This window comes from Adiantum capillus-veneris, chromosome 11 (assembly GCF_014529385.1).
Source record: "Adiantum capillus-veneris isolate H3 chromosome 11, ASM1452938v2, whole genome shotgun sequence".
In the NCBI taxonomy this organism is placed as follows: domain Eukaryota; kingdom Viridiplantae; phylum Streptophyta; class Polypodiopsida; order Polypodiales; family Pteridaceae; genus Adiantum; species Adiantum capillus-veneris.
In genome coordinates, this window is record NC_140941.1 from 129061341 (window position 1) to 129079514 (window position 18174).

An 18174-nucleotide genomic window follows, 5' to 3' on the forward strand; every position below is an offset into this window, starting at 1 on the left:
ATGACACCAATAGATACAAGGGAATCACTTATGTCCTTAATCTTTAATACATAGTCATTCAGAGGCAAGCTCTTTTTCTACACAATGTTGATTTCTGTCTTCATTTGTAGCTTTCTTTCCTTGTCATTGTTCAAGTCTAGTGAAACCAAATTCTTCCATGCCTCTTTGGGGGCGTTGGCAACTTGTATATGCCCAATTCTGGTCTCTGAATGTTGACAAATAACCAATATATGACCTTCCATACTCCTTGGTCCCAATCTTTGAAAGTTGTAATTCACATGTTGAGGAGTAGGATTTCCCTTGGGCAACATTGTTGCACCTTCTTATTCACCTTCAATGTACTCCCAATAACATTCCTCCATTAGAAAAGTGGTCCTTTTGAAGGTCCAAACATGGAAGTGTTCTTGTGTAGATTCCCAAAAAATTCATGTATCTATCACAATCTATGACCCGAATACATGTACATACACTGAATACAATGCTTTAGGTTACTTTACAATAGCTATGAAAACTATGATGCCAACTAAGCTTCTTGCAACACCAAATTTTTTTCATAAACCAAACCTTTCCATTCCTACAAACAAACACAGTCTAGCTCCAAAACTGTTACAATATTGGGCATCCTCATGTTGTATGTTACAATTGGGATAGCTAGCATATGACATTTAATTATTATGATCAAGTTATTTTTCACTAATAGTCATGAGTTGATGTTGTGTAGATTGGAACTCTAGGAACTAAGGAAAAGGTGCCATCAATAAAACCAATAATCTTCTCGTCCGTTTATATTTACACGAATGTGGTAGTTATTTTTCCAATAATCTAATGTTAGTGAGAACCTATCCTATGAAAGGGATATGCAATAAGTGATAGGTATCACCCATGAACTGAAGTGTAAAGAGGGGCCTGTAATTTTTGGCACCACTTTAGTCAATAAACAAATTAAATAACCAACTCTACAAATGGTGCCATAGAATTTGGGGGCTACAACTTTAGGCCATTCTCTTGCAAGATTCCCTCTCTTTTCTCTTATGCTACGTTGTATGTAGTAATTGTGTCAACATCTTTCCCTCTTATAGGCTATCAACATCAGAGCTATTCTTGTGTGTGTGTGTGTGTGTGTGTGTGTGTGTGTGTGTGTGTGTGTGTGTGTTGTTTCCTTGTTTTCTTGTGTTTGAACTTGGTTAAGGGAGAGATGGTGAGAAGTTTGATGGGTGTGTGTGAGAAAAGTTTGAAGATTTCTAGCAACCATTCTCTTGACCTCCCAACAGTGGTATCAGAGCCTGAGGCTTGTGGTAATTGGAAATGTGATTTTACTTCTAGAGGATGAATATCAAGTTGGTAACATTGGAATTGAAAAATTTGAGCTCAATCGACAATCAAGCGGCATCTAATCGAATATTTTCCATCAAATTGCATTTTTCAATAGTCACAAGCGGTATGGAAACCACTTAATTCAAAAGAAAATTCCTAAATTTTGTTGGATGTGTGAAGATGGACGTGCAAGGAAATGGGAAGAAGGAGCTTTTGGAGAAATTGGACTAAGTAGAGATCTTAATTTGAAAATTGGAGTGCCTTGAAAAAGTTGGAAGAACTGGCTTTGGCTTAAGGGAAGAAAGCTTAAGGGAAGAAAGTAGAGAAGAAAGCTTCTAAAGGGGTTTACAAAGAAGCTAGCAAGTGAGTGCAAGGTAACAAAGGCTCTACCAAAATTTTGATTGCTCGAAGAAGTTTGAAGCTTTTCGGCCTAACCTTACTTGACAAACTTGAACCCAATTTTGAGATCTTCCAAAGAATTCTCAATGGAATTTTGAGCCTCATAATCTCAGAGGGACATTGGTAGTCAATTGAGCATCATTGAGCAACTTGGATTGCATCACAAGAAGGAAAGCAAAGTTTCTCAAAAACACTCCACGAAGGTTGCGGGAATCAACCCTTACACACAAGAAGTGTCAATAGTCCACCTAAACAAAACTACATCAACTAGTGCTAAACCTCGTCAACTTAGACCGCTGGACCACTTTGCCTTGTTGCCCTCTGGCCAAAAAGACTTCTGTAGGTTGCCATCACTAGCAAAAAAAACTATGTGTTGTCTCATTCAGCATGCTCGCTCCTCTTTGACCTTTTTCCCATGCATTCACGCCCTTTTAGTTTAAAAGGGTGGCCCTTGTTTAGTCAAAAGTCCTTTGGCTAGCCGCCCATTTACTTGGTCACCCACCAACCTTAATTCAATTGATACAATTTCTTCCTTTGGTGAAGTTGCTCATAACTCTTCTTTCCATAAAAGCACTAGGATGACACCTTCTTTCAATGCACTTTATGGGCATGAGTGTATATCGCCTTTGAAATTTTTTGATCCCACTATAAGATAGAGGCTTCAAAGAGAATATTAGAAGAGATGGATGTGCAAACCAAATCCATACGACAAGAGCTGCTAAGGACCTCAAAAGCACTATGTTGATGAGAAGCGATCTTATCGGGTTTTTAAGCAAGGTGATAAAGTATTTCTTCGGGTCCAACCAAAAAGAAGCCATCTATCCTTATGAAAACTCAAAAAGCTTAGCCCTAGGTATTGTGATCCCTACAAAGTAATCAAAGTACTTAGTGATCAAGCTTATAAATTGAAACTACTTAAATACATTAAGGTTCATGATGTATTTTATATTAGTCTCCTGAAGCATTACATCCCAAATCCAATCATGCTTTGGATAAAGCCAAGGAGTGCTTGAACTCCAACTTAATTGTATCCTCAAAACTAGAGAAAGAATCCTTAAAAATAGAGTAGTCAGAGAACATTTGGTAAAATGGAAACACTATCCCACTAAAGATGCTACTTGGGAGGAAGAAGTCTCTCTTTACAAAGATTTTTTGAGCTTTGGTTGAGATGAGGACATCTCAAGTTGTTAAGTTGGGGTGATTGTAAGGTTTCCATTTTTTTCAATAAGAAAGGTGTAAGTTAATTAAAGAATTTTGAATCACAAACCAATAAAAACAAACTGAAAATCGTTATATTTGGTATTTTTAGAATCTTAAAAACAACATTACTTAACCAAAAAATTTCTGACTCAAATTCGGATAAACACTCGCCCCCAAATCTCTATCAGATTTTTCCACGATCATTTTTAAATTAAATTAATTAAAATCCTTTACAGATATTGAATCACATGGGCTAAAGATATTAAATCACATGGTCTAGCATATATTTTATCACATAGGCCATATATTTTCCAATTGAAGGAATAAAATGTGACTAACATTAGCAAATTGGAAAATCAAGTTGGGTAGGTGCTAGGGAAGATATTCTAGACCTTCCAGGGACTGATCTAGTAGTAGGGAGACCTAGGGAAGCGGGGCGGGTGGGGCTGGTTTGGAAGTTTCTTTTTTTTTTTTTGGGGGGGGGGGGGGGGTTGCTTAAGCATAGCCCCTGCTTCCAAGAAAACTATAAATAGCCTCCCAATCTTCACAGTTTTTTTGCATACTCCAATTCCTTGCAAAATCTCTGTAGCCTAGAGAGAATCATCTCAAATGTCACTAAGGGAGCAAAACTCTAAGTGATTAATCGAGATAATTAGTCTAATCCTTATAAATTAGTGAAAGACAAATTAAATTAGGCTTATTTTTATAATAATATTATTAATTAGAATTATTAGGATTTTATCTAATAATAATTAATTCATTAACTTAGTTATAAATTCTTTGAGTATAAACAATAAATCATATATTTATTAGATTATATTAAGACTGAAATTGCTCAATTTTGGCTCTAATAAAGTAGAAATATACTAAATTAATTTAGATAATCATGAAATAATTTTCAAAGCTTCCACACATGTAAAAGGATTGTGAAACCATATCAAAATTATCTTCATAACTTTGGTTATTATCAAAATAGAAATTAATGTTTTTAGCTTATAATTAATGGGAAATTTAGAAATATAACTTTAAAAGTCATAGGATAACTATCAAAGAAGATTTATACTATAAAAAATTTGTGATAATTATCTCAAAATTATTTCAATAGTTTTGATCATTATTATATCCAAAATTCAATGTTTTTAGTTGAAAATTAAAAGGGATAATTAGTACATCAACTTAGAAGCTTATGGGATAATTTATAGAGTCAGATTATACTCTTAGAAAGTTGTGTTAAAAATAACCAAATAAGATATTTAGTTTTAATAATTATGATGCCCAAAATTCTCTATTTTTAATGAAAATTTAAAGGGGATAATTAGTAAACTAACTTAAGAACTTATGGATAATTTATAGAGCTAGAATCAATACACTTTAAAAAATTAGTGAATAAAATATCTTAGCTAGATAAATATTTTAGATAATTACTTTTTGTAAAATTGTTTATTTTTAGTCTAAATTAAAAGAGGAAAACTGATAAATTGACTATGAAAATTAAGGGATAATTTCTGGACTTTTAAAGCACTTTCCAAAAGGTGGAAAAAAAATCTTGATCAAACATTTTTTAAGGTAATTACTAAGTTTTTTAATAAATTAAAAGAAAACATTAGCAATCTAACTTTAAAAATCACATGATAGATTTTAGGGTGAAATCAAGGTATCAAAAACCCATGATAAATATATCATGCCTAAAAGGATTACTTATAGTACTATAATCTAGCAAAAAATCCTAGAGTCAAGAAAAATCAAATTAAATAAGTTAGGGAAAAGGCGTCTTGAAAAATCTTAGGGTAAGCTTTTAACTTTCATTACTTTACCTGATGGTTAAGCATCTTCTTATAAGGATAAAGAAAATGGTCCCCAAGAGAATACATGCAATTCATCAGACAAAAGAGGAGGTCACTGCCAAGAGGGCTAGGGTCACTCATGATAATGAGGCTGGTCCAAGTAATTTGCCGACAGAGGAGAGTATTTGGGCCCCTGAGCCATAACAGATCCTAGGTGGAATTTGCATTATTAAAACTCCTATGAATTTTTTAGGGAATAGACAGGTATTTAGGAAATAACACCATATAATTGAATTTAGGAACTTCCCAATTCCCACTTTCAAAAGAAGCTTAAGATTTGACTACGTGGACAAAATCTTAGCCAAACTTTTGAGAGCATGGCTCGGAAGATCTTTTCAAGTACTACCTTGTGTAAGGCTTTGTCCTTAAAAAACAATTTGAAATTTGTCTGTATGGCCAAATCCTCAAGACATTGGTGATTCCCAAATTGGCTCTAAAGCCTCAAACTCTCTAATATGGTGTTAATTATTGAATTGGTTAAAAACGGAAAAACAACCTTCCAAGAAACATCATGCACTTGTTTGTTAAGCGAGGAAAGAAATGTTTGGGCTAGTTTGGATGAACTAGGAAAGATCTGATTGACCATCCTTGAGAGAGGTTGTCTCTCAAGACCACCTTTAATTTCTTGATATATTTTCACTTCAAGTGATGAGCAATGAAGGCTTTCTAGGCACTATTAAGCCAGCTACTTCCATGGACAAAGAGTCTTTACATATCTTACGATAGTTTTTATTCTCCTAATGGAGTCGCCAGTTGTATGGGCAACTGGTTAGGGTGTATGGGCACCCAAACTTTTGCATGATGTCTTTTTCCACCGCGAATTATGACTATGTATAAGTGTGTCGTTTTTCTCCCATGTATAGGTATGCTTGAGAAGAGAGGGATATTGGTCATGGTTATTATGGTCATTATTTTGTTGACAATACCTTGTCTTAAGTTTAGAGATGAGCTTTGTTTGATAAATAAGTTTTTCAATGTTGCTTTCAATACTTTGTTTTAAGGAATCATTGTCACTTAAAATTGAAAGGAACCATTATTTTAAGTGTCAAAAGAATGTGGTAGAAATTTAAAAAGAAAGAATCATGTGTAAGTGTGGGGTGGTAAGTGGGGATCGATTAAGGTTATCGACATGGACGGGTGGACCCAATTAGTCGGGTAACTATTTATCCCCGCACACTAATGTCTAGTAAACTGAGTCTTCGGTGGAAGAGGAGTTTACCAATGGTTGTGCCCTCACTCGCATAGAGGGTAAAGAGCATTGGAGGAGGATTTTTTAGTCCATTTGCGGAGTTTATAGGGCCAAATGTTTTTAGGTCTTTTAGTTTTTGTATCATTTTCACTTGGGAGACAGGACTAGGTCTTTTTCTAGATATATAAACTCAAGCCATTGCCATTGATAAGGGCTCGTTCCCTGTATTTTTCTTACTTAGCTACTCTAATTTTCAGTAGACCTAGAGACCTCTCAAGGACCCCATCATGACTTTAGCGTCTGTAGGTTGTGGACCTTTCAAGGGAGTTTGGACGTGGAAAAGATTTAAGTTCCTTGTATACAAACTTGGTCAATAGATCGGACATCTCCACCTTGCTCTCGTACTACACACATGGATTTGCATCATCAGTTATCTTACAGCTAAGTAGTCTCTCTTTTGTTTTGTTTATCTTATTACTACTTGCATACCAACCTTATCCATACATATATCAATTTAAAAACTATTTTTTTTATAAAAAGAGTAAAACATGCCTTCATGGTTCATCTTCTATAGCCACCAACAATCATTGAGTAGCTCACAAAATTGCAGCAATTTCTTGCATGTGAATGCATGCAAAGGCAAGAACTGGAAGATAGGTTATTGTACACTGCACATGTTGAAATTGCACTCGCTATAAAGAAAAATAAAATTAGTAGAAAGGGTTTCACTTTCGGATTTTGATGGCACTGAAGATGTTAGCACTATTTTGGCATGGCTTAGTAAATTAGATCATAACTTTCATGACAAAGACTTCCCTGAACATGAAATGGTTAAATGTGCATCAAATCACCTGACCAGTACCATTGCACTATGGTGGAATGCATTAGGGAAAATATGAACCCTAAAAGGGCCCTTTAGGGTCAAAGATGTTGTTGGAATATACTCTCTATACCAATGAAAAGGGGTGTGTGGCTAGGGTCCGTAGCTAGGGTCCCACCAATTTTTGTATCTTTTTTGAATAGCCATAACTTGAGCATTTTAACTTAAAATTTGTCGGACAATAGTGCATTTGGATCGCATTGTTGAGCTCTTTCCATAGATATATTACATGATATAGTTTTTGAGGTATATAGATATGGGCTATCCATGCCCCACCTTTTATGTTGTATTGTTGATCAAAATTTGATTGGTTGCTCTTACAATGCACTTTTAGGGTTTATGTTTTTCCTAATTGTCACCAAACAACACAATATATGACCACGTACTTGGCATGCATTTAAATTTTTTTATTTTTATTCCAATTCTTACCCACACAATACAAAGCTAAAACACGTTGTCATTGGGATTTATGGAAATGAAGATGTGTAAGTCAATACCAATCATTTTTGGAACTTTTGTATTCATTTGTAAGCCATTGACCATGTGAATCATAGAAAATTAAAGCATAAATACATATCATACTTAGCACTTCAAATTGGTATTGAGGTAAATATGTTTGATCGAGATTCATTATCTATTAAATTGGTTCTTAATGTGGCAAAGAAGAAAGGTGGACGTCCGTCCACATTGGTGTTGAGGTAGATATGTTTGGTTCATATTCATTATCTAAAGCTATAAATTTTATTCTTAATGTGGCAAAGAGAAAAGGTGGACATCCGTCCCAGACTAATCAACCTACTAACATTGATTGTAACAAGAAAATTCCCTTTTCTCCTAACTTTGACAAGAATGGGAATCAAAGCTAAATTTTCTTCATTCGGACCAGCAATCAGCAAATCATCCACATATAACAACAATGAGAAGTACGTCACCCTCATGCTTTACATACAAAGTGCTTTTTGTTGGACTATTGTGAAAGCCTCGTATGACTAAATGAGTGTCAGATTTCTCATAGAAAGCACGAGGAGACTTCTTCAACCCATACAAATTTTACATTTTCACACTTTATCCGCTTGTCCTTTCTTGACAAAACCACGAGGCTATGTTACATAAACTTCCTTAAATATGTCACCATTCAAGAAAGCAGTAACAATGTCTAGCAGATGTACATCCCATCCAAAATGAGCTACTAGTGCACATAGAAAAAAAGTGCACAATAGTCATACAACAAGTGGGAGCAAAAGTCTCTTCATAATCTATGCCTTTTTATTGTGCATAGCCTTTTGCAACAAGTCGAGCCTTTTAGCAATTAATCTCACCATCCGGCTTGCGTTTCAACTTGTAAATCCACTTCATATCAATGGCCTTTTTTCCAGGGAAAATCACATAAAGTCCATGTGTCCTTTTCTATAATTTCATCATATTTTGATTGCATGGTAGCCATCCAATTTCTTGAATTGTGTGTTTCATCAAAAGACAGAGGTTCCTCTACATCACATAAGCGAGAAGCAGCCAAAGCATACCAATTCAATGCATAAGATGCATGGAGAGAACCTGAACAAGTACAAATAGACAAAGGTGCATCCAGTTTATTTTCATACAAAGTATGCACCAACCATTTTGGCATACCTTTAGCCTACTCATTCTCGGTCCTTTCCACATCAAGTAGATCATGTACATTTGCATCAAAAATAGGCTGATCCATAGCATTTTCAAAAACCCCCATAGGTTGTACATTTGCCTCATTGGAATTTACATTAAAGTTTCCACCATTGAAAAGAGGTAACAAATTGTCATAAATGTTTTATGAGCTTACATTAATGTCTCTAGTACAACAGCAAAGGCTTAACAAAATCTTCCACAAACACAGCATCATGTGAAACCAAGATACGCTTCGTTTGTGGATGGTATAACATGTAACCTTTGCTTTCAGTAATGTAAGCTCATAAACGTTTTATGAGATTACATAATTGTCTCTAGTACGATAGAAAATGCTCAACAAAATCTTCCACAAACACAAGTATTGGGACTTTCTAGGCTCAGATCTATGCAACACTTTTTAGTACATCTTGCACACAGGGGAGATGCCAGATAGCGTGAGTGAGGGCTTCATCTACCTCAATCCTAAGGAGGGTGTCTACTTGGATGAGATTTGGCAGTGGTGACCCATCACCATCCTCAACTCAGCCTACAAAATTCTAGCCAAGGCTCTGAGTTTGAGGATTCAACCACTTCTTGAGACCATTATACATGGGACCTAGACAGGTTTTGTCAAGGAGCGTAGTATCCTTTATAACATCTTCACTTTTTGGGAGGCACCTGCCCTCGTGCACCTCCAAGGTGAGGATTTGGTGATACTTCTTCTTGATTTTGAGAAGGCCTATGACAGAGTTGAATGGGACTTCTTGGAGGGAACTCTATGCAAGATGGGTTTCTAATATGCTCGGATCAAAGGGGTGTCATCTCTCTTTATAGGTGCACACAGTTAGGTGCTATTGGCAAGAGGTAGAGGATACCGTTTCATGCTCACACACTTGGTCAGATAGGAATTTCCTCTAGCCCCCTTCCTCTTTCTGTTATATGCTAAGGTGATGAGAAAATTCTTGGTTTCACAGAAGGTTGGTCTGCATGGCTTAGCACTCCCTATTCGAGGCGAGGAGATACTGGATGCTAAGTTTGCAGATGACTCAGCTTCGTACTTGGAGGGCTCGGAGGCCAACCTACACAGGTGTGAGCAGGCTCTAACAACATTTTGTTGTGCATCAGGCACACTGATCAACTAGAGGAAGACAGTGGCTTTCTGGGTTGGCAGTGCGTTTACCCCTGATTGGTTGCCAGGTGAGGGTTTTAGATGGATTCCCCCAAGGACTGCAATTTGCTACTTGGGATGTCAGATTGGCCTAGACTTATCTTCTAAGTAGCAGTTTTCTCCCCATTTCCTGTTCATCAAGAGGAAGTTGGTACATTGGAGTTCGACACGGCTTTCCTTGGCAGGCAGAGTTGTAGTGGCCAAGTAGGTGTTGTTGGATACTATGTGATACATTACATCTTGCTGGATTTTTTCGAGCTCTTGCATCGTCCAAGTAGGCTGATCAAGAACTTTCTTTGGACACGGCACGACACTTAGATAGCCCAGGCCAAAGTAGCGTGCCAGGTCATCACTCTACCTGATTCTCAGGGGCGGTTGGGGATCATAGACCCAGCACAGCAGAGCACAGCCCTTCTTGGGAAGTTTGTTGTGAAAGGATTGCTTTCATGGGAGGAGCCCTGGAAGGATTTTTTGCTTCAGTGGCTTAGAGATTGAGTGCCTCGGGCAGAAGGCCCCTGGAGACATTCCATCAGATGGATCTTCACAGAGATGCACAGAGTTGGTCTGAGCAGGACACGAGAGGATCGTTTTTTTGTGAGCTCGCTTCTCTTCTGGGAGCAACTGCGAAGAGGCCTGGAGCAGCACCAACCCACTTGCATGGAGGAGCACGTAAGATATCCCATTGTTTGGAACCCCATGGTCAACACTCAGAGAGGCCACTTGGTTGGTAGTAGGACTGATGTTTCTTTGGGTCCCATGGTAGAGGGTCAGCATGCACTCTAGGTGTCTGGCTATAGTTCTCAGGTTTGTTAGAGGATCTTCAGAGCATCCAGCTATAGGGCATGTCAGGACATCATAGAGGCAGTACCAGCTGAGTGGCTTACACCTCTAGAGACAACAGCTCCAAGATGGATGGGGGCTTTCATGCAACTGGAGGTCCTCATTGCAGTCAAGCTTGCTCAGAGATTGTACCCTACATGTTCTTTGAGATACAAGGTGAGGGTCGATTACACAGAGTCTCAGTAGAGGCTCCATACATTGTAGAGTGTTGTTTTTAGAGGATCCAAGTAGTAGGCATCTGCAAGAGGACTTGTGTCATAGATCTTGACCTAGCAGCTCTTGCGATAGGCCATTGGAGGATATGGGCTTGGGAGAGCTATCCACTGGCACAAGTGTAGTGGGATCCTGGAGAGTGGTTTTAGAGGGTCCCTTTCTCTTCAGTCAACCATCCAAGGGCCCTTTCTCTTGGAGAGTGGTTTTAGAGGGGCCCTTTCTCTTCAGTCAACCATCCAAGGGACCCTTTCTTTTAGTACAATGTTGAACTAGAACGTCACATACTAGCAGCACGGAGAGAGGCTGGTCTTGCAGCAGCACCTCATGGTGGCAAGAGAAGGGTCTCACAGTTGAGTACTTGTCAGCCTTTTGGGCGAGGTTGCGGGACGCCAGATAGCCATGGCGAGTGACTCCATTACAGTGCCTAGCTGCACATAGAGCTACCGCAATGGGGAGCTGGCTAGTACATAGTGGCCTTTTGGTAGCATGTACAGCTTGTGGCCTTCCTTTGGAGAGTCATCGTCAATGTCTGTGGTACTGCCCTATGGCACAACAGGTTTGGTTTTGGGTCCTTCGGCTGATGCCAGCTCTTTCCACAACACGACAATACATTTGGGGGGAAGCTTTTTGGTCCACTCTCACAGGCCTTGCCCTATAGTTTGAGCTATCCTCCACTAGCAAGATAATAGTGATACAAGGGGTCGACCTACACTCCAATTTGCCAGATCTTACTCCACAGGAGTGGTGCAATGAGAGAGAGGTGTGTTGAGAGCTTGTCTGTGGCCTGACACCTGGTTCATTTAGTGGGCCCACTGCTTCCACGTCTTCAAGGCTTGCCTTGTTTCACCAACGGAGACTATTCGAGATTTTTGGCGGGAGATGATCCATACTCTCAGGGGACAATTTGAGAGACTTCAAGGCAGCTTCGATCGCATGCAAGAGAGTAGAGAGGTGTTCTTTTGACTCTAGTGCCATGGGCCTTTCTTCACCATGGTCCAGGGTGAGCTCAGATGTCATTACCGTCCACTTGTGTGGATTTTCCCTCCTCTCATCTCCTGATTTAGCCCTCATTGTACATATGCTATTTTTTTCATTAGGAGAGTCTCCCCTTATGATTGTTGTAGCCCTCTCTAGTAGAGGTGGTTGTTGCCCTATGGGCAGTTTTATTAACCTAATAGAAGGATCTTTTTCTCGGGGAAAAAAAGGTATCTTGGCCATCCAAATTTGGCAAGAGCTTTCCCTTATGTGTATCATCATAGTAGTGCTTTATAATGAAAATTAAGAAAAAAATTTGTATGTCCTTGTATTCTTTGAATTTGTTTGTTACCTCGGATGGTCTCAAAGTCTATCCCTGTGTTTGACATGATCTACACACATAATAAGGAAATGAACATCTCTCTTACCATCCCTACTTTGAATCCTTGCATCCATCATCTAGGACCTTTGTCTCCATAAGTACGGTTGTGGTATGGGGTTCTACCAAAGTAAGAGGATAAGTAGAGTGGTCTTCCACAAAGCAATTTTTCTCATCACATAAATCCCCAATCTAGTCAATTTAACATTAGGACATGTACTAGAAATATCTCCTAGTAAGGCATTAGTAGCCCAAATTTGCTATCCATGATTGGTATCTATTTCCGGTTTCCCTTTTAAGTACAAAATCTTTGGCGTAAGATTGATTTTAGATCCCTTGTAAACAAGTTCAGTACAAGATTCAACAAAATCTCCCCACCTTTACCAAGGTTTTTGTCATAAAATCTAATATCTAACCAACCCAAATGATTTTTTCATATTAAATTGATCATTTAATGTGGGAGAGTAAACGGGAACAAGGGTTAAAATATAGACATGTGCTTACAGATCTATCTCAACATGAGGCCAATGGTAAAGGGGTCCAAATGAGAGATGGTCTTTCAAAGAACAAGGCTATCCAATGGAGATTAAAAGACCTTAGGGTTATCTTCTTTAAAGACCTCCAAAGATTAGTGTTAAAAGTCCTTTGACCTTAGGTAAGGGGCTGAGCTTGAGGTGGAAACCCGGCCCAATCTTGAGGTGCTTGTCGTGCTTGCTGACTAAGATGCTTGAGGTGCTTGTCGTGCTTGCCGACTAGGGAGCTTGAGGTGCTTGTGGAAACACTAGCCAAGCTTGAGGTGCTTTTTCATGCTTGCTGACTAAGGTGCTTGAGTGTAAGGTGTTCAAAAACTCAAATCCAATCCATACTCAAGAGGGAGAGCGAGCCCTAAAGCTAGGCGGATGAGAGAGAACACACACACACACACACACACACACACACACACACACACACACACACACACACACACACACACAAGGAAAGCCCTAGCCTCAAGAGGTAGCAAGGACACATGTCAAGCCCCTACCCATGTTGCCCTCATGGTGTGCCTAAAGCCTATTGGTTGGCCTCCGAAGGGGTCCAATGATAAATTAGTTAATTTAATTAATTGTTTTTGCATTTATCAAGTCTTCTCTCTCAAAGGGGAAAGGGGAACACTTGTCCCAAGGCTACCCTTGTTGCTTGATATGCCTCTTACATGTGATTGGCTAGGCCTGGAAGGGTCCAAGCATGAGCTACAAGGGGGGTCTACCAAAGCAAGAAGGGGGGTTGCTTGGGGGGTATACTCTCCCACATACACTCACACACACCCTCATTGTGTGAAGTGCAAAGTGCAAGAGCTCCATCTCCTTCTCCAAGCTACTAGAGAAGTTGAGAGCCTATACCAACACTCTTGGCTATGGAATGGAAATCTAACCAATGCTTTGATGCTTAAGCTTGCCATCTTCTCCATCTTCATTACTATGCTATTATGTATGCTAGCAAGAAGAGCGATGATAAGTGAGGAACTACTTTCTCCTATGCAATGTTTCTTCTTCCATTTCCCTACCCTCATTCCCTGCTAGCTCTCTCCACCTTCAAAGGTGTTTGAGGCCTTGGGACTGAGGCTTGGGATAGTTTATGCTTTTTGCAAATTTTATGTTATGCTCGTGATGTATGAAGCTTTCCATCTTCACTGCATCACCTAGGTCTCAAGGAACACAAGATTGTATTGTATCAAGTCTCTCTTGATGGGAGAATCTATAAGACAAATGCCTATTGGAGAGGGACCACCGGCTCCGCATAAATCTGGTCCTCAACTGTTGCATGTTCTCTAAACTCTCTCTCTCTCTCTCTCTCTCTCTCTCTTGAAAAAGTATTGTTCGTGCCAAGTTAATTAAGTACTATCTTGTTATTTCTACCATCAATTAAGTTCACACTCTATGTGCTCAAAGTAACTCACAAAAATACTCTCTTCAATTCTCCTTCCTTATTCTCAAAGTTCATAGGCCATTTCCATTACATTGGTATCAATGCATTTGGTTTCTCTTTTCTTGCTTAAGAAGAGAGGTCCTTAAGTAGCCTATTAATGTTTTATTTTGTTAATTATCTTAGGGTAAGTGGCAATGGGATCTATTATTGGTTTTGTTGAGCCCACTATGTGGGATATGGTGCACACCTCGGGAGATTTGGTTTTCATAATGGAGTCTTTTTAGACTTGCCTACGGCTTTACCATTATTGAGCCATAAGAATTCTAAAAGGAGCTATCCCTCGGCAACTCTGCAATATTAGACCCACTCCACTACTCTCTATAATTAACCAATTCTAGGCGTGGATGTAGATACTCAACTGCTGCTGATTTTCAAAGGGTAAGAGGAGTAGAAACTAAGGTTTTAAATAGCCAAAGAATTCACTAAGCACCCAAATTTTGTTAACATGGCTGACAATAACCAAGAGAGTACAATGACCATTGATAAATTTGATTTTTCACTTGAAGGTGCTAATGATGATGCCCCCATGTTTGTCAATTATCTTGTTACTAGGTTGCAACAAGCTATGGGCAACCCAGCTTTGCAAGTCAAAGTTACTCAACAACTTCGCGCTTATGGGATTTCCCTTCCTCTCGAAGAGGAGAGAGAGCTCAGGAGGCCTCTTGAAGAGACCCCCAAAAGAAGACTCTCTCCCATACGAGAGGAGGAATCCAAAGAGCAAGAAAGTAATGAGTCTTTAAGTTCCTCTAAAGATGTGGCTTCACAAAGACGGTGATCTAGACGGCTGCCAACCCCTCCCAAGAGGCAACGGTCAAAACCCACAGTTCTTCTCCTCGTCACTCTGAAAGGGAAGAGAGGAAACAGGAAGAAAAGGGCAAGAAAGAGGTCACCCTCTTCTCCTTCTTCTTCACCTTCCTCTTCTTCCGACAAAATCTATGGCTATTCTCCTAAAGAATACAAGAGGGGAGGACATCGCAAATCATACCCCACAGTTCTTCTTCTTGTCACTCTGAAAGGATAGAGAGGAAACACGAAGAAAAGGGAAAGAAAGAAGTCACCCTCTTCTCTTTCTTCTTCACCTTCCTCTTCTTCCGATGAAAGCTATGGCTATTCTCCTAGAGAATACAAGAGGGGAGGACATCGCAAATCATACCCTCTTCTCCTTCTTCTTCACCTTCCTCTTCTTCCGACAAAAGCTATGGCTATTCTCCTAGAGAATAAAAGAGGGGAGGACATTGCAAATCGTACCCTACATGGAAAAGGTCACAAAAGCTCAAGAAGTTCAAAAAGGGAGGAAAGAGTATCTCTTTTCTCACCTAGGATGGCACCTTTGGTGCTACTAACAAAGTATGGCCTTCATCTAGAAATTTGATGTGGCCTTTGGAGATGAGGACTTCATAGAATCCTCAAAGCTACACCATCTAGCTATGCACTTCCAAAAATAGGCTCGTCAAGGGTGGGCTAGCCTTCGTGGCATCGACAAAGCCCCAAAGGCATGAAGCAATTCCTTGCAAGCGATGCAAAGGACAAAGTACTTACCAAATGGCTCAGTTTGAAGCTTCTCTCCCATGAGTCTATTCACAAATATGTGGACAAGTTTTGGGATCTACATCTCAAGGCTACTATCTTCCAAAAGATAGACTTCACCAAGAAGCAATTTTGTGCAGGATTACCTGAAGAGATGGCCGAGTACATCTACTCCCAATGGCCTGGTTCGATCACCGAAGTAATCCACCACACCATGGTTGCTTTGTGTATCAATTTCCGACAAGGGGCTAGACGAAATGTCAAGCCCATGGAAAACAAAGACAAAGTGATGCAAAAGGGAAAACCAATGCCCAAAATTCTTCCCAAGGCAATTCCAACAACAAAAAAAACAACAATCGGTCCAAGGAGAAGAGAGTTTACAAAGGTAAAAACAAAATCTCTCCTGAAGAGCTTGAAGCTTTTTGCAAGGACCATGAATGTTCTAAGTGTGGGGAGCAAGGACATGGCTATCATTCTTGCCCCAAGAGAAATTTCCACAATGAGACTCCTAGAGCTTCCACCATCAAATCTCCATAAGCGGATGCTCATTGCAAAGGATCACCTCTCTCATATGCTTGGAGAAAGGTAAGGGATCATGATGCCTTCATCTTGTTTGACCCTAGCTCTACTCACAACTTCATCTTGGGGAAAGGTAAGGGAGCATGATGCCTTCATCTTGTTTGACCCTAGATCTAATCACAAATTCGTATCAATGGAGTTGGCCACCAATGCAAGTTGGGCATTTAAACTTTTGATATGGGAGATACTGTAACGATCGACACTGCTTTCAAGGGACAACAAGCCTTTGTTACTCCCTTGATTGGGAAGTTGAGGCTTCAGCCAGCCTGAAGTTCATTGAAAGGAGAATCTACTTTACCTATAGGGAAAAGAACATGTATATAGATTCTAGTGAGTCTGGTCATACTATACCACTTGTAAATCCTCCAGCTTTTGATAAATCAATGAAGAGCTCAGTTTCTACGTATATGATTTTTGTCAAAAAGTCCTTAAAAGGTCCTAATGTTTCATTAAATGTAAATGGTAGGAATCAAGAAGAGTCAGACTTGTCTAATTTTCTAAAAGGATTCCAAGATGTGTTCATCGATGATATCCCTATGGACTTACCTCCAAAATGAGGAGATGATGACCATTGACTTGAGCTCCTACCAGGAAGCTCATTGCCTAACAAGCCTCCTTATTGATTTTCCAAAGCTCAACAAGAGGAGATCATGAGGAAAGTACAAGAATTGGTAGACAAATGGATGGTGAGGCCTAGCTCCTCTCCCTTTTGTTCTCCAGTCCTTTCAGTGCAAAAGAAAGATAGTACATACCGCATATGTGTGGACTATTGAGCACTAAACCATATCACTATCAAAAACAGATTTCCCATGCCTTGGGTAGAAGAGCTATTTCATAAGCTACAAGTCTCTACCTACTTAGTAGGATTGACCTGAAAAGTGGCTATCATCAAATAAGGATAGTGGATGAAGATATCCTAAAGATCACATTTTGCACAATGTTTGGTCTTAATATCTAGTCATGCCTTTTCGCTTGACTAATGCACTAGCCATGTTCAATCAATTAATGGAGAAAATTTTTAGACCCTATCGATCGCAAATCCACTACACTATTCTTTGATGATATCATTATCTACTTCAAGTCATTGGAGGAACACAAGCAACATCTCCAAGTGATTTTTCAAGCATTAAGGGAGAACAAGCTTTTTTTCAATCAAAAGAAAAGCAAATTTTTCCTTCAAGAGATTCAATACTTAGGTCATATTATCTCTCAAGATGCTATCCGAATGGGTCCATCAAAATTGAAGGTAATAAAAGCATGGCCTAATCCAAGGAATCTACATGAGCTAAGAAGCTTTATTGGTATGTGTGCATACTATAGACGCTTCATAGAAAAATTCTCTCAAATAGCAAGACCATTACATGACTTAACAAAGAAGAATGTTAAGTATTCATGGACTGCTAAGGAGCAATATACTTTTGACAAGCTCAAAGAGAATCTTACCTCCCAACCAGTCCTCATGTTTTCGGATCTCTCAAAGTCATTCGAGGTCCAATGTGATGCTTGTGGTGATTGCCTTGGATCATTCTTGCTTCAAGGGCATGCCATAGCATATGAGAGCTGAAGGCTCAATACGGATGAACGGGTCTTGGGCATTTATGAGAAAGATCTTTTAGCCGTTCTACATGTCCTATACACATGGAAGCACTATTTATTGGGGACTCCATTTATTTTATGAGCAGACCATCAGAGTCTCAAATACTTCATGACACAAACCAAGATTTTTAACAAACAAATGAGGTGAGATAATGTTCTTTTGCAATTTTATTTTCATATTTCTCACCTTGTTGGTAAGCACAATTAAGTGGCCAATGCACTTTTACTACGACCAAAATTTAATGTGGTGTCTATAGCAACTCACAATGATCTATCTTCTATGATAGATGAGTATGCTAATGACCCTGACTTTAAAGACATAATGTCAGCCCTTGCTTTGGGGAAGAAAAAGGAACCATTCACCTTGTAGGATGGTTATTTTCTCCATGGAAATAGGCTATGGGTTACCTACTCCCTTTGTGAGGAAGTCATGTATGAATCCCATGCTCCTCCCTATGCGGA